This window comes from Podarcis bocagei (assembly GCF_964188305.1).
Source record: "Podarcis bocagei genome assembly, chromosome: 10".
NCBI classification, from domain to species: Eukaryota; Metazoa; Chordata; class Lepidosauria; order Squamata; family Lacertidae; genus Podarcis; species Podarcis bocagei.
The window spans coordinates 38,511,831-38,539,666 of NC_138135.1; the positions used below are offsets into that span (position 1 = coordinate 38,511,831).

At 40.7% G+C, this 27,836-nt stretch overlaps 1 long non-coding RNA gene across 3 annotated transcripts; it reads right to left on the reverse strand.

Annotated features, from left to right (window-relative positions):
- Positions 1-247: 247 nt before the first annotated feature.
- LOC308595512 lies at positions 248-27,836 on the reverse strand. Of its 3 annotated transcripts, XR_014012070.1 has the most exons (4): positions 27,711-27,836; positions 26,593-26,682; positions 19,326-19,506; positions 248-358 (listed from the first exon to the last, which is right to left on the reverse strand). It is a non-coding gene; the product is annotated as an uncharacterized lncRNA (long non-coding RNA). The 3 variants fall into 3 exon arrangements; XR_014012071.1 differs by lacking the exons at positions 248-358; positions 19,326-19,506 and adding an exon at positions 9,648-9,782; XR_014012072.1 differs by lacking the exon at positions 248-358 and having other exon boundaries at positions 19,215-19,506.

Consider the following 27,836-nt stretch of genomic DNA (forward strand, 5'->3'; position numbering starts at 1 on the left):
CTCTTGTCGTATAATTAACTGACTCACAACCTTTGACTAATGAAAACACTGCATGGCACTCAAAAGCTTCAGTTTTATTTAACAGGGTTGGTACTATATATATGAAACCACCATCACTCTGATTTATTTTTCCATAATCAGATCTGGAAAGCAAGTCATTATATTTTAAAAGTTGCCTAGAACAAAGTTATCCCAAACAGATGAAATAATTAAATTTTAAAAAAATTAATAAGAAGAATTTACCTTATCTTAGATAGAGCTTTGAATCCATCTATGGAGAAAAGCAGAGATTTCACATAGACATCTTGTGAGCTTGTCTGCCCCATGAGGATGAGAAGAAGAGAAGTATTTCGTCTCCCTAGTTTGCAAAGGAAAAAAGAGCAGATACTCAGGGAGACTTAAATATACAAGGAGTTTAGGTTTCAGTCAGTCTAACATTGTCATCTTTCAAATATCATTCATAACCTAACAAGTTTGTGAAGAAGTTTCACTGAGGCAGTGAGAACTCAGACACTATAGAACAGCCTTCAGCGATGGTGCCCTCCTGAAGGTTTTGGATTACTGGCTGAGACTGAAGGGAGTTGTAGTCCAAAACCTCTGGAAGGCAAGAGGATGGTGAATGAATTTGATTCAATTCACATATTAAGGCAAACCAATCCGATCTCAAACAGTCCAAAACAACACACAATTCAAAATGTGCCTCTCATTCAAAATTTGCACTTCTCCGAATTTTGTAGTGCAGTTCTCTACTCAAAAAATGTATACAAAAATGCATATATGAGGATAAAGTGTGAATAAAAATGCATATATTAATGAAAATAATATACAAATGTTTATAGATATTGTGGGAATTTTATTAGGGGAATGATATAATATTGTGGGAAATTGCTTTGCAAAAATTGCATATCAGGAAAAATGGGATAGAAAATGTATTCGGAGAAATTCACACTGAAATGCTGAGGCAGGACTTCTTCTTTAAAAAAAATAAAAACTGAAGATTTAATTGTTAACTGTTAATTATTAAAGATAACACCCCTTTGATCCTTTGCCAAGTCATCATTTTTCTTAGTCACTGTATTATGAATTGATCCAAGATGCATGTCACCTCAGCCCACCCACTGCAGGCTGGTCTTGCTTCTCAATAAACAAGCAGCCCTCGTGACCAATGGGGAAGGAGTTATTAGCATGCAAGAGCCAATCAGAACACAAGCAAGCTACCCTATGCCCACATTTTCTGTATGTGAGAGGCGAAAGTTTCAGTCTGAGACCCAGTTTGAGTTAGATTCATTCATTCATTCATTTATTGATTTATTGATATTTGACTTCTTACCCACCCTTCACCATAATGTCCCAGGGTACGTTGCAGCGATTTAAAAACACAAAATAATTTTAAGACCAATCACAAACCAGAAGAGTTGAGGCTGCAATTTCAAACCCCTCCCCCTTTGTGCTGGGCCATGAGAGAGGGGGTGGACTGGACACCAGTGTCTCTCCACCCAGTTCTGTCACTGCCCTCTATCTGCAAGACGATGCCACCATCCCACGCCCAGAACACTTTGAGCAGGTCACACAGGGAACTGCATGCTGGTGGCACTGGCTCAAGCCCAGTGCGGACCCAATTGCTACACTAGCTCGAGACCGGCGTAGCTATCGGCTGCCCGCCATCTTCTGCTAGTATTGGTGGCAGAGCTGCTCCATTCAACTCAACCACTGCCTGTTTGGGCTTTGGACTGCAGCCTACGTCTGTAGAGCAGCCACCAGTCCAGCAGACTCCAGTGAGATGTATGCACAATGGCAGGTGCTAAAAGAAATGCAGAAAAGGAAGCGTGTATATAAGCAGCAGCAGCCTGAATCCCAGCACCTTTAGGTGTGGATAAAAGATTTATCCACATAAAACCATTTATCCAAATAACAGAGCCTGACTTAACAATAATACCCCAAATTGTTGCTGTTTAACTGCCATTTAACAGCCACACTCTAGGGATGCGTCCAATCAATACCCACACTATTGCATTGCAAATCCCTTTTATCCCTGATAAAAGCATCATCACTTAATCTTTACGTGATTCTTGTGCATATGCACTGCCTCCTCCTGCAGTTGGGAGGCAAATTGATGGTGGGGGGAAACATTTGCATCATTGCATCTGTTCAAACGTACTCCCATCAGTTTAATGGAACCCTAGTACATCAGCTCAAGGAGAGAACATTGAAATAGGAGTAAGAGTAGCCATGTTCTGGGGTTATAAATCCACCACACCTAGCTTCGGCTTCAATCTCTATTTAAATTCAGCTTGCTTTTGTTTTGTTTTTGAAGAGGTGGTTCTGAAAATAATGGCGGAAGTGTGGGGGTAATGGCCAGAAAGAAAGCCAGCCCATGGCACAAATCAAACTGTGTTTAGGACTAGTTTATAAGCAAAATGTAGCCAACATCTGGAGGGCATCATGTTAGCTACCCCTACTCTGATTTATTGTTAATCACAAACATTCCTAGGCAATGCCCCATCTATATTGACAGATGCTTAGAAATCCAGCAGTTATTCGTTGGATTTGAGGCCAAGACAATTTAAAATAAATTGACTCTTCCATCACAATTAGAGGGCATGCCAATCACAATGAATCTCATTCACATTGAGTTGCAGCCTCAAATATTTGGGCGCCGCAATGTAAGCCCTATGGGCATTTGAAAGGTCTTACGACTTGTGGGATCAGGAAATCTAGAGCGGGGAAGCATGAATTTGAAATTGTGGGAAAGCTTTTGTTACTCAAACATTTATGTTTCATCAAAGTAAATAGGGCAGGATCCAGGTTGAGGAGACCCTAGGAAAGCTCCCTCTGGTGGGACCCCTCTGCCATTGGGGGGCCCCAGTGGACTTAACTGGCAGTGAACAACAGTACAGTGGTACCTCGGGTTACATACGCTTCAGGTTACATACGCTTCAGGTTACAGACTCCACTAACCCAGAAATATTACCTCGGGTTAAGAACTTTGCTTCAGGATGAGAACAGAAATCGGGCTCCGGCGGCACGGCAGCAGCAGGAGGCCCCATTAGCTAAAGTGGTGCTTCAGGTTAAGAACAGTTTCAGGTTAAGAACGGACCTCCGGAACGAATTAAGTTCTTAACACGAGGTACCACTGTACTCCAGACTACCCTAAACTTCTTAGCTCAGGCACTATTTTAACTTACCCCAATGGCCTCCCTATTGTGTTGTTCTGAAGCACTGAGGATAACTAAAATGGAAAATAATCCTACCTGCCTGTTGCTAATCAGTACACCAGAAAGAGTTTGATTGGTGTGAGGTGGGGCAGAAGGTTGATGTACGTGACTGAGCTTTCTGGAAAGCTGTAACCCCCATAACTTCCCAAGAATACCCAGTACTTATGTTGGGACAGAACACTAAGTGTCAGTAAAATATTCTGAGAAGCTAAAGGTATTAATGTTCATTAAGTAAAATAAGCAGGGCTGGCTTTAAATAGGGATGGTGAAATCTGTCCTTTGAGCACCAAATATGCACTCTTTCCGGTGAGTTCCGGTTGAAAAAAAGCCCTGTTCTTAACACTCTAGTAAGCAGATTTTTCAAATTCTTCCGGACTACGTTCCAGATATCATGGGGGGGGGGTTTAAATGAAATTGTCACATAATGCATTTTAGAAATCCTGAATTATTCATCTGTTGTTCATAAATTTCTGATATTTTGTGGAAACATATCACCCCACATACACCAATAGGCTAATGGCCCCTTTGCACAGAAGGGCTTCTCCCCTTAATTTTCCAATCTCCCATCCCTGTTCTGAACTGGAGGTAGTTTTTTTAAAAAAATACCAAAGAGGATTTCTTTAAAGCCAAGTTTGTATTTTTTGTTGTTTATTTCCTCCTTTCTTCTCACAGGATCATAAACAGCAGCATGAAATAAATATGGGAGACTGCAAAACAGCTTTACTTTACGAATGTGGATTTTAAAGACCAAACATTTATGTTAAGAAATAAAAACACCCCCACAGTGCTTAGGACTGCAGAACATTTGTAACACATTTAAATTGTTTTCCTTTGCTAAAATGTTTTTCAAAATACATTGAAAAGCACTTTTCTGCAATGCATATAAAACAGAGGTGGGAGAACTAAACCTTAAAATCAAAAAAAGTTTCATCATTTGTAGCAGAATATGGAACCACAACAGCATCCTAATAAGTTGCCAGAAACAGACTTTGCATTTAATGTAATTTTTAAAATGCATGTTTAATTTATGCAACAAAGTGTGTTTTCCTCTGATACATCCCAGGAGGAAGCTGCAGACTGCACTCTGACTGGAGGAATCATAAATAAGATCACCTACCAAACTGCTCTGCAATGCATCCTGAAAGAAAAAAATTGTAGGAGTCACCCCAAGAGCACCTGATAGGTAAATTTGCAAGACAGGGAGGCAGATACGACTCTCGCCAAATGATGGAGCAGGAGTTTTCAGGCCAGGATCATCAGCCTTGGGTTTTTGTGGGGAGGTCACGGGGAGAGATGCTATTGTAATATTTTTCTCAAGGTGCAGGACTCCAAAGGATGCCTTTGTATGGGTGTTCCTATAGTTGTTGTATGATAATGTCACTGCAAATCCAGGAAATGTGTTGTAATTTTCTCAGCGCACAAGGAAAAGTAAATGCAACATACAATTTCCAAGTAGCCTTTCTCTCTAAACTGACAGAAGCATTCCTGATTCACCTTGTGTTAAATAGGAAAATAAGCACCTAGTCCCCTTCAGAGTACACTATAAGCTTTTTTTGTTTTTAATTATAATAATTTCTTGCTCTTAACCTCGATGGGAGCTAATTATCTTGCATAAGCTCATATCAAATTTTCAGATACTTTAATTCTGAAAGGTGCATGAGTCAGAGAGAAAGGAAAAGTCAGGAGGATAAAGAATGCTAATAAGCATGTTCAAACAGCCAAAGGAAAACACAGATATTATATTGATATTTAAGTTTACAAAGGAAGCACATGATCTCTTATGATTCACAGGAATCAAAAGTAGCCTGGAAAGGCTGGCTTCCCCAGACCCATCAATCTTCATTTTCCCTTCAACCCTCAAAGCTACACCAGCTCTCTAACCTTCGCTCCCATCTGAAAAAAGAAAGATTGCATAAGGCTTGCTTATTCCTTACTCTTGTGCCAAGAAAACAGCAGTGCATCAGCACATGACACCATTGGGCTCACTCCTATTATCTGTCATGCCCTGCTTAACTATTTTCCCCTGGCCTGGACCTCCAAGCAACACCAAGCCAGAGGTACACTTAGGCATTGGTGAAACCTGTTTTGCTGCCTGAGGCAAAACAGAAAGGTGCCACACCCACTGCCACCCTATCACCAAAGCCTTGCTTACCGGGGTCATGTGGTAGTTTCCAGAGCTCCATGAGATCTTGCCAGAAGCAACTCTGGCGGTGGTGACAGGGGTGGGCAAGGTGCCCATAGGGGTGCTGCCCTGTGGGATTCCGCTGCCAGAGGTAGGCTGCTTCACTTCTCCTCATGGACAGCTTGTCTCTGCTGCCTAGGGCTGATAAGAGTTGGAGCCAACAACCTCCGGAAGGCCACAGGTTTCCCACTCCTGTATGCGACAGACTTTAGAAATTATTTTTGATGGTGAGTTAGTTATTCCATAACAAGATGGCCCCATTATAGCCTGAACCACGATTGAATCCCTGTGCTGTGTTTTGGTCTTTCCAGTATGCAACAATTTCTGCTCTGTGGGGAGATGATAAACTAGTTCCTGGTATGATACTTCTGCTTAGTCTTCTGGAAAAGCATTCAGTAATGCTCCTCTAGGATCCATATGAGTTAATTGTTCTGGGATGTTCAGCCTCAACATTTGCCTTCCAATAACATTAATAACTGGACATGAATATCACATGTGGATACAAGCCCCATATCGTCTCCAACAACTGTTGGATCACAGTCAAAATAAAAAAATTCCTTCCAGTAGCACCTTAAAGACCAACTAAGTTAGTTCTTGGTATGAGCTTTCGTGAGCATGCACACTTCTTCAGATACACTGAAACAGAAGTTGCCAGACCCTTCTATATAGTGAGAAGGTGGGGAGGGGTATTACTCAGAAGGGTGGTGGGAATGGGAGATTGGCAGATAGCTGAGATGAGCCTGCTGACGACTCTTAACGACTGCAATAGGTCTTACAGGAAAAGGCAAGGGGTGAGAAGGTGAAAAATGGCTTAGTCATGTATAATGAGATAAGAATCCAATGTCTCTGTTCAGACCAGGTCTCTCCATGGTTTTAAGTTTGGTAATGAGTTGCAATTCAGCAGCTTCTCTTTCCAGTCTATTTCTGAAATTCCTTTGTAGTAAAACAGCTACTTTGAGATCTTGTATAGAATGTCCTGGGAGATTGAAGTGTTCTCCTACTGGTTTCTCTGTTTTGTGATTCTTGATGTCAGATTTATGTCCGTTTATTCTTTGGCATGAGGTTTGGCCTGTTTGTCCAATATAGAGAGCTGAAGGACACTGTTGGCATTTGATGGCATACACAATGTTAGACGATGAGCAATTAAATAGTCCCGAGATGGTATGTGTGATGTTGTTGGGGCTAGTAATGGTGTTGTCTGGGTGTATGTGGCAGCAAAGTTGGCATCTGGGTTTATTGCAAGCTCTGGTGCCAGTGTCCGTGTTAAGTCTGGTTGTAGTATTATTGTGGGTTAGGAGTTGTTTAAGATTGGGTGGCTGTCTGTAGGCAATGAAAGGTCTTCCTCCCAGAGCTTGAGAAAGAGAACTGTCATTGTCCAGGAGAGGTTGTAGATCTCTGATGATGCGTTGTACTGTTTTAACTTGGGAGCTGTATGTGATGACTAGAGGTGTTCTGTTATTTTCTTTTTTGGGTCTGTCTTGCAGCAAGTTCTCTCTGGGTATCAGTCTGGCTCTGTTGATCTGTTGTCTAACTTCATCTGCTGGGTATTTTAGTTCTGAAAAGGTTTGCTGTAGATCTCTTAGGTGAGAGTCTCTGTCTGTAGAATTGGAACAGATGCGGCTGTAACGTAGTGCCTGGCTATATACAATGGACTGTTTGGGATGTTTGGGATGGTAGCTAGAGGCATAAGGTGGTGTCTATGCGCCCATCCTGTATTTTTATAGTAGTGTCCAAAAAATGTATTTCTTGCATAGATTGATTCATTGTAAGGTTGACCTGTGTTGGATCACAGGTTTTTGAAACTTGACAGGGTTAAAGGTGCTAGCTAGTTAATACCTTCAGCTCTTGGCAATAATGGATTTCATAGGTCTACACGGAAACATTCACCCCACTGGGGTTTATTAAAAAAAATATTGTTCAACTGCTGCCAGATTCCCAAATGGATTTTATTCCTTTAGAAGTGCCGCAGGTGCCAGTTTTTAAGTGCCAATTTTTGTAACATGTTGGGAGGTTGAAACAAGTAACTTCTCAAAACTAGTTAACAAGTGTGCTACTGTCTGAAAGAAAATCTTATTGCTAACCATGTTGGGTTACTTTCTGAAAAGCAAACTCCTAGGTTTTCTGTGACCAATTCACCTCTCTCTTGCCAGTCATTCCTAGACATAAACATAGAATTGTAGAGTTGAAAAGGGACCATGAGGATCATCTAGTCCAACTCCCTGCAGTGGCAATTGAACCCACAAGCCTGAGATTAAGAGTCACATGCTCTTTGAGCTGAGCTATCCATCAGTGTTAATATGAACTTTCCATAACGTGGCACCCACCTACTACATTAGCCACAGCCAAAGGCATGAAGTTAGGGGAATCCGGTCTATATTTGCTGAGGAACCTCTTCCCTTTCATGTAGGCTATATCACTGAACATCCCAAATGTTGTGCATGCTGAAAGGAACCTAATATTTTATTGCTCACAAGAGAGCAGAACTCTATAGATTGCTTCCTACCCAGATAATAAATTCTCAGATATGCCAAATTTATGAAAGCAAGCCTTACCAGAGTCAACTGCAAAATGAATTACCAAGTGCCCTGCTCAACTTATTTCCTATTCTTAATTAAGATAAAGCAAGTCCTCTCTGAATTAATCTTTAAATAGCTTAATATCAGACATTAGGGTAGATCACGTTATTAAAAATTATATGATCTGGGTCAATAGCAGCAATCATTACAAGGGTTATAGAACTCACTTCAGTGGCAGTGTGTAGCCTGTTTTCTCTTCCCCTTTCTGCCTTTGATAGAAAAGGAGGATAATGATCCTGCGGAAAGAACTGTTAGGGCAAATTATCAATGGCAGACTCGCAAATTTCAAAAGCACCCTATGCAACGCTAAAATTTGCTGACGCCCCCTTACTTCTCATGCTCAATCTTACTGTGTTTGTGTTCTAAGTGCATGCCCAATACTCCTTTCCCAATCCACAATCCTCTAATAATTGTACATTAACTCCTCTCATTTTCTTCCAGCACCTTTTATTCCATGGTGGGGGGGGGGGAGTTAGGAGGGCCACATGACAGTGGGCTGTCCGTTACCTGTTTTCCCATGACAGTCCAATAACAGATGATGGGGACACCTCTCATTTCCCTTTATGTGTTTTTATGTGCTTCCTAGCTGGGTGCTACTTGCTGTAGGCAACTGCAGAGCAAATCTGGACATAATTTAAGCACGTTTGTTTTTAAAATGCTTAGACTGGTGGCCATGTCTCTTTAAAGCTTTTCCTGGTGCCATTTTCCTGTCCAATACCCCCCCAACAAGCTGCTGTTTGTGTTATGTATGTATGTACAGCGCTTTTTTTCTTTAAAAAAATGTTTAGGGATATTCTTGTTTTCCTATTCATATTGAAAAACTGCCCCTCAATGAGGCCAAACAAAGATTCACAAAATGTTTAGGTGTATGCGTACCCCTGCATCCCCTCCCCCAGAAAAAAGCACCATGTATGTATGGTGTGTATGTAAACACATACACAAGTGTTTTTGTGCAATGTCGCCAGCAGATAAAGATTTTATGGCACCATTCTTCACATGAGCTGTACCTGAAGATAATATGCTCATTCTAATGGAATGTGTTACCTTGTACCATCCATATAAACACTGCAAAGAACCGAACAATGGAAGATAGTAATTAATTCTCCCAGCACACCTGGTCTGAAACAACAATGTATATGAAGGACTACACACGTGTAATGGATTTTATACTTATAAGATGTAACAGAGGTGCTGTTTGTAAGGAGGAAGATGTAGTCAGCTGCAAGAATGATGTAACAAAGATCGACAGAAGACAACTGAACACTAAATAAGAAATGATGCTGCTTGGGGAGGAAACGATCAACATATGTTTGCAACAGGAGCAGGAAACCTGATTGTAAGAAACTGTATAAAATTAAAGTAATTTGGTTGGATTTGTAATAATTTGGAAAATTAATAAAAATATTGGGAGGAAAGATAATATGCTCACTCTGAGGCACGTTCCTGGTTTGAATTTTGCTTTCAGTGACCTCCTTGTGCAGAATGTGAAGCAGCCAATGCAGTCCTCTCCACACTCCCCTTTCTACAAGTTAAGACACAAGGTTGAGACAACAAAGAAAATCAGACTACAATCCTGTACACATTCACCTGGGCAGAGGGTGCATCGAAAGTAATGAGACTTAATTCTGAGTAAATAGGTGTACATCTGCCTTGCCAAAGACTTTTATTCTGTATCTAGCAATCAGTTCCAAATGAAGCAGCCTCTCTTATCAGGAAAGAAAGCAGAATCCACTTGCACTTCTCTTTACATGCAGAGATCTTTCCTCTTCATTAAAATGCATCGGAGGCCAGGATGCTAAAGTGATCCTCCTGTATAATGGATTGCAAAATGCTAGTTTGGGACATTTCTTTTAAAAAAAACTTGTGACCAGTTATCCTAAGAAATATAGAGAAGAATTATATCGGCTTATCATTTAAATATACCTCTTTTTTTAAATAAGTGAGCATTTCAGGCTTCTTACATGACACATGGAAATGATGCAAAGTTCATAAAAAGAAATTGTGTGTTTATTTTTTAATTTCTATCTTGCAAAAGCCACAGTGGTTGGAAAACGTAAACACTGGATACCGTACTTTTATCCTACTTATTAACCAAATAAACGAAAATGGCACCAAAATTCATAATTGCCTGGGCATCCACAATACACATCATAGCTTGTCCAGCTTGTAACATTGGCTGCACTATGAATCATATATCATTTCCACCCATAAATTCTTATTGAGCTATGAATATAAATTGAGCCTATGCGCGCAGGTGGCAAGCAAGCAGCTGATCAGGCTGTTCCTAGGCATATGCACAAAACTTCCGTAATGCTAGCCTTCCTGCCCGTGAAACCCTTGCAGAAATTTATATTGATCCCTGTAAAGGTTGATCCCTATGAACTACAAAAATAACTACTTGTAAGTAAGTGTGTGTGCAGAAAACCTTTAAGGTTAATCTTTACTCTTATGTATTTATTTAAGTAAATGTATAACCAGCCTTTCCATTGGGACCACAATGTTCAGGGCAGCTTCCGACAAATCAAAAAAGAATTACAAAATAAATAAGAAAAACAGCTTGAGAGCAGGTCAAATGCCTTGTTCCCTACCACCACCTTGGAATCAATGAAGGGGGATTTTTTACAACAGCTCTAGTCCTGGCATGTTTGTTACCAACTCTATGGAATTCAGGTGTTACAATCCAGGGTGCTAGGGACATGGGTGGCGCTGTGGGTTAAACCACAGAGCCTAGGACTTGCCAATCAGAAGGTTGGCGGTTCGAATCCCCACGACGGGGTGAGCTCCCGTTGCTCGGTCCCTGCTCCTGCCAACCTAGCAGTTTGAAAGCACGTCATGTGCAAGTAGATAAATAGGGACCACTCCGGCGGGAAGGTAAACGGCGTTTCCGTGTGCTGCTCTGGTTCGCCAGAAGTGGCTTAGTCATGCTGGCCACATGACCCGGAAGCTGTACGCCGGCTCCCTCGGCCTATAGAGCGAGATGAGCACGCAACCCCAGAGTTGGTCACGACTGGACCTAATGGTCAGGGTTCCCTTTACCTTTACCTTTAATCCAGGGTGCTACAATCCAACAATATTATACCAAATAACCTATATACCAAATGTTGCTCTGCTCCAAATTTAGAGAACCTTTTCCTGTGCCAGGAGCAAATTCCACACTAGGCCAATAGGTTACTACAAGGAATGAAGCAGGATGAGATGGGGATGTGTGGATCTGATACTTAATGTGCTGCTTGTTGGTGCTGGGAAGTTATTTTGTGTTTCTGGGAGGTGGAGAGGAAGCCATCTAACAAGAAGCAGGCAGACAGCGAAATAAAGATGAAGCAATTAAATTCCACGAGCAACAAATGTTTCCATGGCATGAATGAAAGATGTACTGAAATGTATGACATTCATTCCCTTTCATGAAGACTCGGCGTTTCCCAAAAAATCATTTTTCTTGAAAGAGCAAGACAATCATGACACTTGACCAAAAAAAAGTGCAACAGCTGAACATGAGGTGTTTGTAAATGACAGCTAAACGTGTTCAAACTATTAATCATGCCTGTGGCATGTCTCCCACCCCCCCGGCCCCCGCTCCTCTAATGTTCCCTTTATTTTGCTTTTAAAATGAGTTTGCTTGTTCTTTTTTCAAAACCTTTGATGTGCAGTTCTAGTCTCAGTCCTGGTCCTTCCTGGATGTTTTGCAAATTTTTGTCACTGTTGTTTCTAGGGACAGATGTCTGTCCACCACACTGTCATTTTTGTACCCCTTTCTAAAGTTACTCTACCTTCTAGACCCCCGCAATTCAGCACCAACTATAGGTGGGTGGTTCATGCAAATCTCCCCATACCTTGAGAGTTTGCATAGAAGTGGTTGTGGGAACTTGCATACTGCCTTTGAGTGGGCTAGCCACTGCTAGTCCACCCCCCCCCTTCATGCTTCCTTGTCTGGCAGTTCAGTGGACATCAGAAGGAGCTTCACACACAGAGAGATGCATCTGAGTAAAACCACCACACACAAGGAGGGACCCTAACTAGGCAGCAGGACATCAGGGATGTGTGGAAGTGAGTGCAAGTCCTCAAAGTGCTCTATGAACATGCTTTCAACACATGGAGAGATTTGCATAGGTGCTGAATTTTAGGGGCCCAGAAAGTTGAGTAACTCTACAAAGGGATTCAAAAGGTTTGGGAAATATTATTACTGCTATTACTATTAAACGTATTAGTTGCTTTTCTCACAAAAGTGACCCAAACCAACTTACAAAAACAATATAAATACTAAAACCAGTTATAACAAACAGAACCAATGAAAGTCTAAAAACACATCTATACAGACAAGACAGGTCTTACAGATCCTGCCTTGCTAAAAGAGGCCACAAATACCTCAAACCCTTCAAATTAAGGGCCAAAAGTCTGGGTAAAAAGAAATGTTTTTGCCTACAAATAGATAAAAAAGAGATAAGGATTGTGACAAGTATAATGTACCTCCCTGGAAAGAGCAATCCACAAGCAGCAAGCCACCACTGAAAAGGAGCATTTTCACGTTGGCACTGTTTGGATCTCCCATAGAGGGGACACACAGAGAAGGTCCTCAGTTGATGATCACAGAGTCCTTAGCTTCATGTGGGGGTGGGGGGAGAATGGGGATCCTAAGACACATAAGGTTTTACAGCGTGGAAACAAATTGGTAGCCAGTGCAATGGTGCCTGAGTAGGTGCTATATGTCAGGACCATTCTTCCCCTGTCAACAATTTGGCCACCCAATTCTGCACCAGCTATAGATCCTGAATCATCTTCAAAGGGAGCCCCACAAAGAACACATTGCAGTAATCCAACCTAGAGGTTACCAGAGTGTAGTTAGGATGTCTCTGTCTAGATAGTGGAACAGCTGGGCCACAAGTCAAAGCTGATGGAAGGCATTCTGTACCACCGAGGCTACTTGAGTCCCAGTAATTGATTCAGAAGTACCCCAGGCTACATACCTGCTCCTTCAGAGGCAATGTAACCCCACGCAGAGCAAGCTGCACCCCATCCCTCCAATGGGATGACTTTCACAGATGGTGTGTATCTGTCTCTTGAAACAATAATAAAAAGGATTTGCAAATCTACAACTTGGGGCAGAACTTCTGGAAAAACATGTCAAGAAAGAAAGAAAGAAAGAAAGAAAGAAAGAAAGAAAGAAAGAAAGAAAATCTGTCATGAGAGGTATGATAAGTGAACCCGTAGTAACAATTTTGTGTTGTCAAGGTGCCATAAATAAACATGCATGTGAAGAAAGGGTAAGTCTGGATCAAAACAGCCCCCAAACAGGGAGTTGATACTGTTCTCACTGGCAGGGCAGAGATCCAGTTTCCTCTTACAGAAAACTTTTAATACATCAAAGCAGAGTTGCACAAGGCATTATTAAAGAGGATCACTTCTTGAAACATGGCTTCTGTCTTGCACCCAGAGGAGAAAGCAGCACAGTGCCTTTGTCCAAAAAAACCATTTTTCTACCTGGATAACTTTCTCTTTCCAAATTCCCAAGTATGTAGCTGATGAAATTACACTTTAATAGTTTGGTCATTGGTGCTATAGCAAACCATTTCTAATAAACTCCTTTCCCCCCACTGTGTTTTGAGCTGTTAGTAAAGAATTATCACCTTCCTTCTTCCCACACCATGGATAGGTCTCTTGGTGACCTCCAGACTATCGATAGTGATGACCTCTTTTGAACCCAGTTTGTTGCTAAGACTCTAGTCTTCTTTTTATTTAGTTGTCGATTCCTTCCGTTCTTTATCCTCCTCTTCTTTTCATCCTTCACTCCCATGGTCATTTCTCTTTGTGAAAAATATCATGCCAAACAATAGCACTACCTGTTCTCTGTTGCCTCTGCCTGACTGGAAAGCTTTTTTCAAGACAAATGATTAGAGGCAAACGTTGTCTGGCAAGCAGAGCAGGGGAGAGAGAATGCAAAGTTCTACCATGAAGGAATTCAAATGCTATATGGTTACTAGCAAATAAATCAGTTATATTATTTTACTGGTTGCTAGTGCCTTTTGATGCCCAAATTAAAATGCTACTATGGCTATTTTTGAAGCCCTAAACCGTTTGGGAACCAGGCCACTTAAAGGAGTACGTGAATGTATAAAAAGAAGAGAATAAAGTTAAAACAGAGATTTTTTTTCTTTTCATTTGTTGAGGGGACCAAAAAGTATGTGTTTTGTGATTGATATAACACACTAAATCAACATAAGTTTTATTGTCCTAAACTTATGGGATTTTGTTCCTAACATAAAGTTTTTTTGTCAATTCACTAAATGAGAAAGAAAAACTATCAATATAATAAACATTTATTAACCTATTGTCTACTTTCTTGGAGAGGTATTTAACTGAACTTGGATAAATTCTGATACATCTTGTATGTCATGCTTCTGGTTGTTTTCCTCACATGTAAACTGCCATTGTGAAAAACTCTTGCCAGATAATTAAACTTTGGGAAGTTATCTTCTAAATGATATAGAACCTGTATATGAACATGACAAATAAGTCTGGAAGTTGACATTTTCATTGAATTAGCCTACTATATATTTTGGAAAGTTTTTTGTCTCTTTGTTCACCATGCATTTAGACCCCTCTTAAAATATTATAGCCAAATCCTGCATGTTGATCCTTCAGATAATACAGCAGGTCTTTGTCTATATTTATTTGGATACAACTGGACGCTATTTTGAATCAAGACAGTGGACTGAACCTTTCAAAACTGCAATGATTTTAACCTCTGATTTCAAAACCGCACTATCCCCCCCCCCCCCGTTTTCCAAACAATGCCAGGAACTTTCCTTTAGCACAGTATAAACATTAATGAATCATTCTACACATATTATTGGGTGATTTTGAAATTGTCTCAAAGAAGCATATCTGGCTCAAACCACACTGGAACTGATTCATGTTAAATAAACCTATGTCCATCAAATTGAATTTGATGTTCTCTGATATGCCCGTAACTGCTATGTATTCAGTGGTCTGTGTTTGCCTGAGCTTGAGTCTGGACTAAGGAATCTGAGCTCCTGAATTCTGATTTGATACATGATATCCAATCACAAAACATTTCAGGATTTGGGCCTCTGCCATTGGCCCTTAAACTCTGAGTCATGATTCACAGCTTGGAAGTTTAGACAGCCAATCACACTGGGAGTGGGAGTGGCCCAGGCCTTCAGAAGTGTACCTATATAAGCAGTTGCTTTGTCCCTGTTGTTCATTTCCGTAATTCAGTAAAGGTTCTTGCTGTTGTCACTGTGTCTTGCCTTGTGGGAACCCACCTACACTTTAGTAACACTGTTCACTCTACCAGTGTGCTGTGCTTGCTTCAGTTTTGCATCCACAGACAAGCAGGGTGGCAGAGTTGTTAGAATACTGCACTTAAAAGCAGAGAGAACCAGGTTCACATCTCCATTCAGCGATGAAGCAATGGGGTGATTGTGGACCAGGTACTTTCTGTCTCAGCCTGGCCTACCTCAGTCACAGGACAGTTGTGAAGATAAAATAGAGAAAGAAAAGCCCTTGTAAGTCATCCTGAGCTCCTTGGAAGAAAGAGTGGGATAAAAATGGAATATTTTTTTAAAGAAATAATAATATGCAGCAGCTTCCTTGAATTTCACATGACATTGTTTCAGCAGTTTTTAATGTAGTCATTATATCCTGGAAATAGATATATTTGTCAGGAATTATATATCATCATGAAAAATACTGCAACAAAACTATATCTGCAATTATAACAATATTTCATAATCCTGCAGCAAGGAAAAACAAAGGTTCATAATTCAAAGTATGGTTTCATTTAAAATATTTACCACCACTCCCTATTAAATATGGATTAGCTAACATCCTTCTTCCCACCCTTTTACCACTTGTTAATTGTTTCAACATAATTGCATGTATGTTTCTGCAGTAAAAGTTGTTATGCATAATTTGCTATGCATTAAAAAGTACCCACAAAAAATTTAGCGTACAAAAAAGTTAACAATCAAATTACATGGCCTATTGCACACTTCTAGCAAACATCTCTCTTCCTTCTTTTATTAAAGTCTACTATTAATACTAGGTGATTGTGACAGCTGTGCTTTCATAAACCAGGTTAAGAAGGAAATAGGGTTTTATTACTTTTCCAAAGACAAATAGATAAGTTTTAAGTAAGGGAAGTCTTATCTAATTTCTACCAGTTGTAAGAAAAGTACCTGAAGTACAAAAAGAAAAGTTATTTGGACAGAAGTGGCAAAAACAGTCTTCCCCAACACCCTCTCATTCTCTCTCTCTTCCTCTCTGTCTCTCTGTGTCTGTGTCTGATGTGCCACTATCTTGTGAGATTTTGCTCAATCCCAACAAAGGTATTCCCAAACTGCAAATTTTTTATCTTTTTCTATGGAACAACATGACTCTCTTTGCTTTTTAATGCTATTTCTGGTAAGGGAGCAATTCAAACCCACCATTACTCAATTTGTACAAATTGTTTTATATGTCAGAGCTAAGCCTAATTTGGGATAATGGCTGTATTTCAACAACAGTCAAACCTATACATGTCATTTTTATTTCATTACTCATTTGCTCCATGTTTTCCTATGGAAATCAACGGACTTCAACCATTCTGCATTTAGAGAAGGTGTACAAAGCTACACTGCACCTACTACTAGGAATAAATTTTTATTACATACAAGCAGCTCAAGTTACATATAGCGTATTCAAAATAATTATCACATTGGCTGTTGTGGACAGTATTTTCTCTTATCTTACAAAGATCTACTGATATGAACTTTTATGCATTTCAGGAAGATGCTACTCTGGTGAGTAAGTGGAAATGTGTTGTATGTATTACCAAAAGGCATGCATTTAGGTTTACTCTCAGAGGAAAAGTACCTTGGAACTCGCTTATGTTTTCAGCCTGCGGCTCAAAATGTCTTAGCTAGCAAATGAGGTTTGCCTGACTGTTTAGCTCTAAACAAGTTCATTTGTTAAAACGGAATAACCTTGTTTGTCCTTCTCTATATGGAACAACTTCCAGCAACACAGTGCAGTTTTTCAAATCACTGAAGACATTATCTGTCCTCCTGTAGGGATTGCCAATGATCCATCTTTCCTCCTTCCAGACTATACGCAGACTGCATCATGCCAGTTTTTACACACTCTTACAAAGGTTGGGTGCTACCCCCACTCTCTTCTGAGCTGTGGCAATATATGGGGAGGGGGGCGACTTCCAGGCGCTCACCCAGGGTTTGTGGTCCTTCGAGAATCAAGACTTGGTGGAGGCTGTTGTAGCTTTAAGTAATATGATTTATTCATATATTTACACCTGAAATTAGATGGAGGGGGTACAGATCTTACAGCATGGTCTTCTCAAGAACGGCTTGTTCCACAGAGCAATGCTGCACTGGAGTCCAAGACATCTCTTACAGCCTGCCGAAAATGGTGTTCCTCTCTTGTTCCCGGCTAGAGACCCAAGGCTCCTGCCAAACAGTGGTGTAGGAAGGGTGGTGTGGTGGGTGTCAACCGCACCAGGTGTCATCAATGAGGGGGTGTCAAAATGGCAAAAATATGAAGTTGTGTTTTTTTAAAAAAAAATGGGCTCACAAAACTTTTTAGTTCAGTCACAAGTGCAATAAAACGTGGCTGGCACAGGGCCTGCAGCGTGCCCGAGCCACACATCTCTCCTGGGAGTGACATGGTGGCTTGGTCGCCTGCAGCCTCCGCACTGCCTGAAACGGCAGCATGGGGCTTGCGTCTGCTCATCGCCTCTCCCTCAGCTGCCCTACAGCTGAGGGGGAGGCAGCGGAGAGGTGTTGCACAGTGCACCCTGCCCTAACTCTCCCCGCCCCCAGGTGCCGGGTGCTTGCGCCGCCCTGGGCACCCGAGCTGCTAGCAAACCACTGCTGCCAAATACACTCTTTTCCTGTCACACACACACCAGCACCTTGGCAACCTCTGTCACTGGTGAGCTGGTTCTTGGATTGGAACCACTATTACCACAGTATTGTAATCAAGGGTGCAGGGAAGGAACATGCCCGTATCAGAACTGTTGGGAGGCAGAGGGGAAGATGACTGATGAGGGCGGACTTGAATTGCCCTGCAGTAGTGACTGGTTACTGGCTAGCTGATTAGCTAACAGCCCATGCTCATGCTAGGAGCTTGCGTCCAGTCAGTAAGCACATGTTGCATTGTGATGACTGAGTCAATCCCTGCTTATTCTGTTGCCATTGGTTGCTAGAAAGTGTGGGCTTGCCCTTCTCCTCTTGATGGTCTTGGAATGGTTTATGTACTGGTGGCAAATGGTGGCCACCAGAGAACCACCTCAATGGACACTGCTGCCCAGAGCCTCACTGTTTCCGGTAGTTTATACCCAGGTAAATGTGCATAGTGTTGCAGACTTAGAACATCTGTCTGTCTTCATCCCAAATTCAGGTTCAAGCCACACTGTTAAAAATATATAACTTGGCTTGGCCTGACTCCAAGTTTATCCATAAACAGGAGCAAGGGGTGAATGTGAGATTGGGTATGGTTATTTATATACTTTATAGAACTTGAAAGGTGTAGTCAAATAACGGTCAAAAAAATCAATAAAGAAGGATCTACATTTTCATTTTCATAGAATCTCAGGCTTCCTTTTGTAATGTTTCATTTGAGAAGCAGCTATCAGTAGTAAGATATTTCCAGGTAGCAAACCTTTATCCACTAACCTGGAAGTAAGTCCCTTTGAATTCTCTGAGACTTACTTAAATTGACATATATAGGATTATTGCCTGGCTTCTGACACTGTTACGGGCATGGCTGTATCACCTTCTAAATTATTTCCATTCCCCACACATGAGAGAAAACATAAAACAATTGCCAATTGGAATGAATAACAGGATTATTTTGGGTTTCTATATAAGTTTCATAATTCTTACATTTTTTATTTTATATATAACAGCAGAAGCAGTTAAGAATTTAGCAGGAAGAAAAAAATGAGTAAAAAGAGCAGCTTCAATTTGCAATGCTGCTTCCTTCTTATCTTAGGAGGCTGCTCATTATATAAATTAAACAACTGGGGAAATTATTCTTTAAAGCAATTGGTTTATAAATCAACTAAGTATATATCACTTTAAGACACGCACGCACCATAGCAATTTCTGACCTTTTGATGTCAGAAGGTGTAATCAATCCACGTTGATTATTTGCTTTAATGTGTGCTGGCAACTAAAGTTTAAATGCCAAATAGTGTTTCTTACTTCACATGTGAGAGTCTGAGGGGCATTTATTGTAAAAGTTAAACAGAGTGACAGCTTGCTTTGGTTGATGTGCAAAGTTCTTGATGGTGCTAGTTTACTTTCTCCCATAATAAGCAGTTAATAGAAATTCACTGACCTGCAGTGCAGGCTTAATTTATCACGAACAGCAAGTTGATTTAACAGGATTGGAACGCAGCAGAACAATAGATTTTTTGTTGTTGTTGCACCTCTTGGTGATCTTTAGACATTTTGTCAGTAAAGAAAATCAGTCTTAACATCCGGGAAGGCCTGTGTGACTTTGAATAATTAGGCTACATCTGCAAAGGTAATTGATCGATATACACCAAATCAGAGCCAACGAGAAATTAGAAGGTATCTGTTGATTATTTCCTTTCAGCTGAAACCTTTTCAGTGCATAATGGTGCCACTGCTTGATTATGTTTGACAAATGAGTTTGGTATGTTTAATATCTCAGCAAAAAGACATTGACCTGTTTTGCACATCATACTTAAGCCAAACCATGGCATAGTGCAGACACACAGCCGTACACATTCCAGGAGAGGAAACTATGGCCACTTTGTTCCTCTCCAGTCTTTCAGCTGCTGCACTAAGTCATGGTTTGGTTTGGCTTAGCATGTCATCCAAATTCCAGCTCATGGTTTAGCCCTCCGTGACAAACCACAGGCTGTAGGCCATGGAACAAGCTTTAGTTTTAGATCATGGTTAATGTGGAGAGTGCTAAACCATGACCCCATGTCTGAATGGCATGCCCATACCCTCCAACATTTCTCTGATGAAAATAGGGACGTCCCATTCCATAATGATAATTTAACTATTTATACCCCACAATCTTACTGGGTTGCCCCAGCCTTTCTGGGCAGCTTCCAACATATGTAAAAACATAATAAAACATTAAACATTTTTTTTAAAACTTCCCTATACAGGATTGCTGTCAGGCAGCTTCGGGATCAGATAACTCCATACCCTCCAGTGAAAATAGGGACATCCTACCATACCCTCCAACGTTTCTCTGATGAAAATAGGGATGTCCTAAGGAAAAGCCTGACATTCCTGGATCAATTCAGAAACCGGGATGGCTTCTCTAAATCCAGAACATTCCTGGTAAATAGGAACACCATGCCCCAGTCATTGTGTTCCACTATTAACTGAGATATTAAAACAAGCGCAATTAAAATACACTAGAGATTCTCCATGGAGCTTTCCACTTCAAGTATCACTGCTGCTATATCCATTGTTATTTAAGAAATAAAAGCTGAAGAAACCTTGCACAGTCAAGATGAGAAATGTCAAAGCAGACAGAAGCAAGTCAGCCTGTCTTGAATACCTCACTTTCTGTTCAAAGGCTGACACATGCTTTGCCATTTGAACTAAATTACTTTCCTCCCTATTCATCAGTTGTTTAAAATCATTATTTCACATTCTGGGTCATTCTTAATTAGCCAAGTAAGAGAACATACCTAATTATATTTTCTCTTTGCTGTTTAATTAACAAAGTGTGGCATTGTATTAAAACTTCTTGCCTCAGCATTGCAGTTGGTACTCATTATGTAATACATTAGAAGGCAGAAAAATCACAAATAAAGTGGCAAGAGGGGTGGGGGTGGTTAAAGAGGATGTGCGGGGCAGGGGGGACAAGTTTCTGTGTTATAATTAATTATGGCACTTTAATCTTAGTCTTCTGCCTTGTGTTGAATGTTAGATTGTAAGATGTGCGGCGCAAGGACCTGTCGTCCTATGTATAACCCAGAGGAGGAGGAGAAAATACTTCCAAAATTCACATGTGTGCATGTGAATGTGTGCGACCAGGGCATTTTTCTAAGAAAGCCTTTTTAGAAAGGTGCAGAATTTCTACTCCAGTGGATAAGGCTGTTTTTCCCCACTCCCACCTTGGATGGATGTACTGCTGAAGAACAGCAAGGGAAAAGTGAAGCTGTGATGACCCCTAGAACTGTCACAGAATGGGAATGGTATGAGAGGACAGCTGATGCCCAGTTGGGGCGAGCAGTGGCAAGCCTACATTTTGGGGGCCCTGAATCTTGAACCCTTCACAACCAGCAATGAGATCTGGGTAACCACTGTTATCTTCTTCAATGGGATTGTTCCATGACAGATCACCACACCTTTACAGCATCTGTACTACTAACTGTCAAACTTGGGGGTTGTTGAAATATATACCCCCCAAAAAATCAATTTGAGTCATGCCATTCAAATTGGGTCTATTAGACCCCCAAATTTTAAGCAATGTGGACTAGAGTTGCTTCTGTGGCCCCTCTGGGATTGGTGGCCCTGAAGCTGAAGCTTCAATATTGGATGGTGCCTTCAGAGCACATCTGTGGACATTTTGTCAAAAGCAGTATACCTTTTATCTAAGACACGAGATGCTGTACCTGTAAAACTACTGGATTGAGCAGGGCATTGGACCACCAGAGCCCCTTCCAAGTTTAATCCAATGATTCTATGTTGTAAGACCTGCAGCGTAAACAGTATCAAAACCGTATCAAAACCAAGCCAGACAAACCTTAGGACAACATGATGAGCAAATTGTCTTAGGCAAAGTGAACAAAAACTACAGCCTCATTTGTATATTGTCCAGTGTGTCTATAAAATTTATGATTCTGATAGTTGTGATAGCTCACAAGCATTTAACAGTGGACGCTATCACCGGCAAATTGCTGATTTAGATGTCTTGTGACAGCATGGCCATTTCAAAGTTCTTATGAAATGGGATTAGCTGGTTTCCTAAATCTGACCAGCAAATTGATATAAGCAACTTGGTAATGTGAATCTTAAAACAGAAAAAATAGAAAACAGATATTTTTGAGAAATACAGCACTGTCTTCCAGATGTAGCCACTGTTGAAACTGCCCAGCAACCCAGTGAAAAACAAAGACATTTCAACATTTTCAAATGTTATTCATTTATTTCTGGATGCTAAAAGGTGTAAGAATCAATAGGTCAGGTTTTTTCAGTTTACCTATAATAATTGCTACAGTAAATTAGACAGGTGTAGGATGATGTTAATGGACACTAAATACCGTGCATATTTATACTTTTCTTTTGAATCCTCCCCCACAGCCAAGTAAAAAGGTTTCCGAATTTCATAATTAGAATTTTATCCAGCTTCTTTCTAAGTTGCATAAGTAGTTGAGGGAAAATAATTACTAGGATTCTCTCCATAAAATGTATCTTCTGCCCTTCATATAATCTCCCTGTAATGTTAAATTCAAGATAGCGTGTGATAAACTCCAACTAGACTAAACATGAAGTACTACACACATTTTCTTTAGGAGTAAGTCTAACTGAATACTTACTTCTGAATTACAGTTTCCATAAGAGTACTGTAATTGTGTTAGTCTACTGCAGAAAAAAATGGTATTGTAGCATCTTAAAGACTAAACAATTTATTGTGACATAAGGTTTTGGGGACTTCAGTATACTTCATCAGATATATGAGCCATTATCCTAAGTTGCAGGTATATGTGGTGGGAGATTGTAAACAGTGAAGTCAGAAGGAAAGGAAATGTGGAAAAGTTTTTGGGTTTTTTGGGTTTTTTAAAAAAGGTTAAGGACCCCTGACAGTTAAGTCCAGTCACAGACAACTCTGTGGTTGCGGCGCTCATCTCACTTTACAGGCCGAGGGAGCCGGCTTTTGTCCACAGACAGTTTTCCCAGGTCATGTGGCCAGCATGACTAAGCCGCTTCTGGCGAAACCAGAGCAGTGCTTGGAAACACCGTTTACCTTCCCACTGGAGGTACCTCCAGTACCTGTTTATCTACTTGCACTCTGACATGCTTTCGAACTGCTAGGTTGGCAGGAGCAGGGACCGAGCAATGGGAGCTCATCCCGTCGCAGGGATTTGAACTGCCGACCTTCTGATCAGCAAGCCCAAGAGGCTCAGTGGTTTAGACCAAAGCGCCACCTGCGTCCCTGTGGAAAAGTATAGACAGTGATATTACATTATTAGCAGTGACTAGTTAAAACACACACACACACACCAGTTGTTGCTAATAACACATTGGCTGTAGAGAACAATATGGGAGAGACATGTTTTGTTGCAGTTGGGGCAGATGAAGGTGCCCAGTAGTTGTGGTACTACAGAGATGTACCATAGCGTTTCTTCTCTCTGTGCTCCTCCCAGTGGTCATTCCTCCTCTGGTCACATTGCCAGCCTTCATGTCACATTTGCAGACATCTTTGTAATGCAGAATTAGCACAGACATTCTGTCATTGGTAAGCCAATTAACATATGTCAATCCACAAGAGATAACACTGAATCTCTTGATGAATTTTAATTCAGCAGTTTCACATGGTAATCTCCTTTGAAAGTTCCTCTGTTCCAGTATGGCCAACTTAAGGTCAGTTGCAGAGCATCCCAAGAGGCTGAAATATTCACCCACCAGTTTGGGGGGATTGCCATTTTTGATACCAGACTTGTTTCTGTTTACTCTTTTGCGTACAGACTGGCTAGTTTGTGCTATGTAGAATGACAAAGGACATCATTGGCAGAGGAAGGAATGGAAGACAAGTGAGTGATCAATGTTATGGATGACATTATTAGGTTATGCAATCATATTACTAGAGTAGACATAGGGACAGAGTCACATCTGGGTCTATGCACAGTATGTGAAAGGGAAATTGTCCAGGATGAACTGTAGGTCATTAATTATAGTTTTGAGTGTTTTTAATTGGAAGCGGTAAGTGAAAAGTGGTGGTCTGTCATTTTCTTTTCTAAGTCTACCCTGTAGTATATTATTCCTGGAAACCTAGGTGGCTTTGCTGATCTATTTCTTTACTTTGTTGAGTAGATATTGTAGTCTGAAGAACACTTGAAGTAATTTTTAAGTACTCCGATGGAACTCAGTAGGGCTTCGTTTTGAGAGACATGTATAGGATTGCAGTGTTAAACACCATTCTTTATTCACATCTATAACTGGTAAATAAGGAGTCCATATGGGAATCTTGAAAATTTTGAGCTTAAACGAGGCTTTGGGGAGGTAAAAACCTATGTGCATTGGAATGAAAGATAGGTTACAAATGTAATGAATACATATAAAATAGGGTCTGGATCATAAACACATATTTGAAAAAATGCTTAGCTGATAAGCCGCCCAATATAGAAAAGTAATATTGAACACTAACTCCTACTGATATATAAAAAAGTATAAAGATGTATTTCCATCATGATAATTAAACCTAAAGGCATTTTTCTATAAGCGGTGAAGAAGTTTCATGATCCAAACTATTTAAAGAAAAAGGAAAAGAAAGTTATAATGAAATAATCTGGAGAGATTGATTTTTCTCTGAAAACTAAAGTAATAGGTCTAGGAGACACCATAGCATTAGAATGACCATTACAAGGAGTTGATAGAACATGACTTATTCCTCTAACTACCTTTTATTTGTTGCTGTAATGGTCTAGATTCTTGATGCTAATTCTGCCAGACGGCAGTGGGATATGACCTGCCTTCCCACTGCTTGATATAAATCTCCACTGATACAAATTGAGTTCAGCCGCAGTGAACTCAAATGCTAATGCTGGTAACATAAGACAACCTGCTGTTTGTTACCAGAAAGTTTTTAACACTGCCATACTCCCACACACTCCCTTTCACAGTGTAAATCAAAGTGGCACCACACCATTAAGGGCTGTAGCTAGATTTACATAAGACAACAGTGCACATAAATAAGGCATCCATCAGCATCAACATTTTGTGATGATGCTTCCCCCCGCCTCAGGGTTAGTGCTTATTTCCCCGAAACAAGAGGTGCCAAAGGCTCAGGCCTATGAGGAGGAATCGCACCCTGTGACCCGAATACTTATCCTATGAGCTGAAACAACATTACTCAGAGGTCATTTTTCTGATAATTTCTTTGAGATTCATTTCCCCTCAACTCCCTGCCCCCCCATAAAAAGAATTTCCCCTGCTGTTTGTTTGTGGGGGGTCGCTATTTTACCACTCATTCGTTCATTTATCTGGAAGTCTGTTTTCCACACACACAAAATCATGCTCCGAGTGGTTTGCAACAAAGGAACAGGGATGCATTTCAAACACTGTAAAAAAACAATTTCATAACACTATAACAAAACAATAGCAAATATGATAACATACTTAAAAAAAACCACCACAATCCAATACAATAAATATAACCAGATTACTGAAACAACAGGCAGCAACCAGCAGCAAAAACAACAAGGGAACGTCACATTTTCATCTTAAGAAACACCGCTTCCATGACATTGCTCCTTGCAAAGTCCCTGGACAATGCTAAGTTCAGGGCAATGTGGGGGTGCTAAATCATGACCAGGAGGCTAATACAGTTGTTTTCACTGTATGGTCCATACAGTGATGGTCCAAAAAAACCCCCACAGAAAACACCTTTTATTGCGGGGGTGGGGTAAAGAAGTTTAGCAATGGTAAATTGGGAGCACCACTCCAATCAGTTGTTGAAACATTTCATCTTTCAGCTGCCCACTTCAGCCCGAACATAAGTATGAGCTATAACGGCTGTATGGTTGGCCATGACAGGGATCTGCATAACCTGCAGGATTAATTCCACTAAGAAATCTGTTTCCTAGCCAGGAAGACAGATTTCCATAGAAAATTAATTTCTCCTTGTTTCAGTTTCAGACTCCAAAATGTCAATTAAAAACCCCAGAGGTCTTTGTGCATATGTATTTAGCACATCCAAGCACTCACAAGGCTCTGGATCCAGAATGAAAATACAGGGAAGGATGGAATCTCACATAACCTCATTAGCTAGGGGAAATTAGGCAAAATACACGAGGCAAAAAAATACAAGGGAAATTGCTCTAGCAGTTGACCTGGAGCATGTTTCAGCTTTTTAAGCAAGCAATTTGCAAACATTGTTTGAAGTATTCTCTTTTAAAAAGAAAAAGAAAATCACACATACAGAATTCTGAAACCTCATTTCAGGCTGTATTGCTATAACTTTAAGCACAGCATCTGAGGAACAGAAACAAGCCTACATCCAATTAGAGGCAGAGGTTGTTTATAACTAGCCTGGAGTCCATAAAATCCTAAACATTTTGGAACTACTAAAGAGAAAGAAAAAATATTTTATTATTTCAACATAATTCTTATCTATACCAAATTTATAGCTAATAAAGAATGGGTCAACCAGCCACCTAACCACCTTTTTAAATTATGGTTTCTTTTTCTAGGTTTCTATTTTATCTGTAAGCCACCTTGAGTCCCTGTCAGGAGAAAAGGCAAGGAACAACAACAACAAATGTCCTAAAGTCCTTTTGACTAAAAGCCTCGCTACCCAACACTTGGTAAGCTTCCTGGCAGTATGGGGAGTGACTGTGGTGGCAGGGAAGGCAGTAGAGCTTAGTGGTCACTATAAGCTACTCACTCACTTGCAGTCTAACCTACTTCCTAAGACTGGTTTGAGAAAGTTGAAGCAGTCATAGGGAAAACCTTGAACACTGCCCTGAGCGCCCTGAAGACTGAGCAAGATAGAAACATAGATCAACATCTGTGAAGTTTACAAGTGGGACATAAAGTTAATCGCATCTCACTGTTGCTTGTAACTCACACCTGGAATTCAGTAAGGGAGTCTTTCAGGCTTTTTAATATGTAGGTGATATATATAATTACATCTCTGAAGTTTAAGTGTTATGTTCCCATCTCTAAAATAGGCAGATGTTTTCTGGAAAGTTTTCTACATGCAGTTTTCTACTTCTTGGCAATATAATGCACATCATGTGTGACTTGACTTTGCTTATAGGGTGGCTGAGTGCATTGCAAAGGATGCTGCAGGTGAGACCCCAGAGGCATTTTGCCCCGTCCCACAATGGGAAGGAGGGTGTCTGAGCATGATTGAAAGCAGAGGGCAAGAAGCCACCATTCCTTTTCTATTTTAGCGTCGCTCCCTCTTCATCTTTCTGAATTGCATCATGGTCCTGCACGGTCCCATTATTTCTCTCTCTGTCTGCATTTCCCATTCTGCATTCACCCTGGTGGTGCTCATATGTGCTCCTCTCTTCACACTGTCACCTTTATGTTAATAACTTCTCTTGCTCTTTCACCTTCATCGCCCTGTTTCTTTTGCATTCCCATTAGGATGTTCTGTCTCAGCCTGAGAATGGCAAAGGCACAGGTCTCATCTTTCCTTTCAATACTCCCACAAGCTGCAGCCACACACACACGCCATTTCTCTTGGTCAATGCCTCTCCAGTATGTCATCCTGACTCTTTTCTTCCCCCAACAAACTGGGGCACCTCCAGAATCTCCCCCTTTTCCCACCTTTATTCACCGCTAAAACCTTCTTTGATTGCTTAATCGCTCACCAGCCTTCCTTTCCTGTTGTTGCTTCTCTGAAGTCTCTCTTTCTCTGAACTATTTCTTCTCTTTCCTCCTTTTCTAATTTTTCACAAACCTATTGCGTATTTGGATCCTAGTATTCCCTTTTGCCACTATCCTATGTTTTCCATTTACCTTGAACACCCTTCAATACTCTTTCTAGCCAACTCACCTCCTTTTAAAACTTCTCTTTCTGCAGTGGAAAATTCCACAAATGGCTCCCCTCTGTGCTGTTTACTGACAATGTCCTCTCTCAAACCCCCATCCTTAACTTTTGCTCGCCCCCATCCTTCCCTCT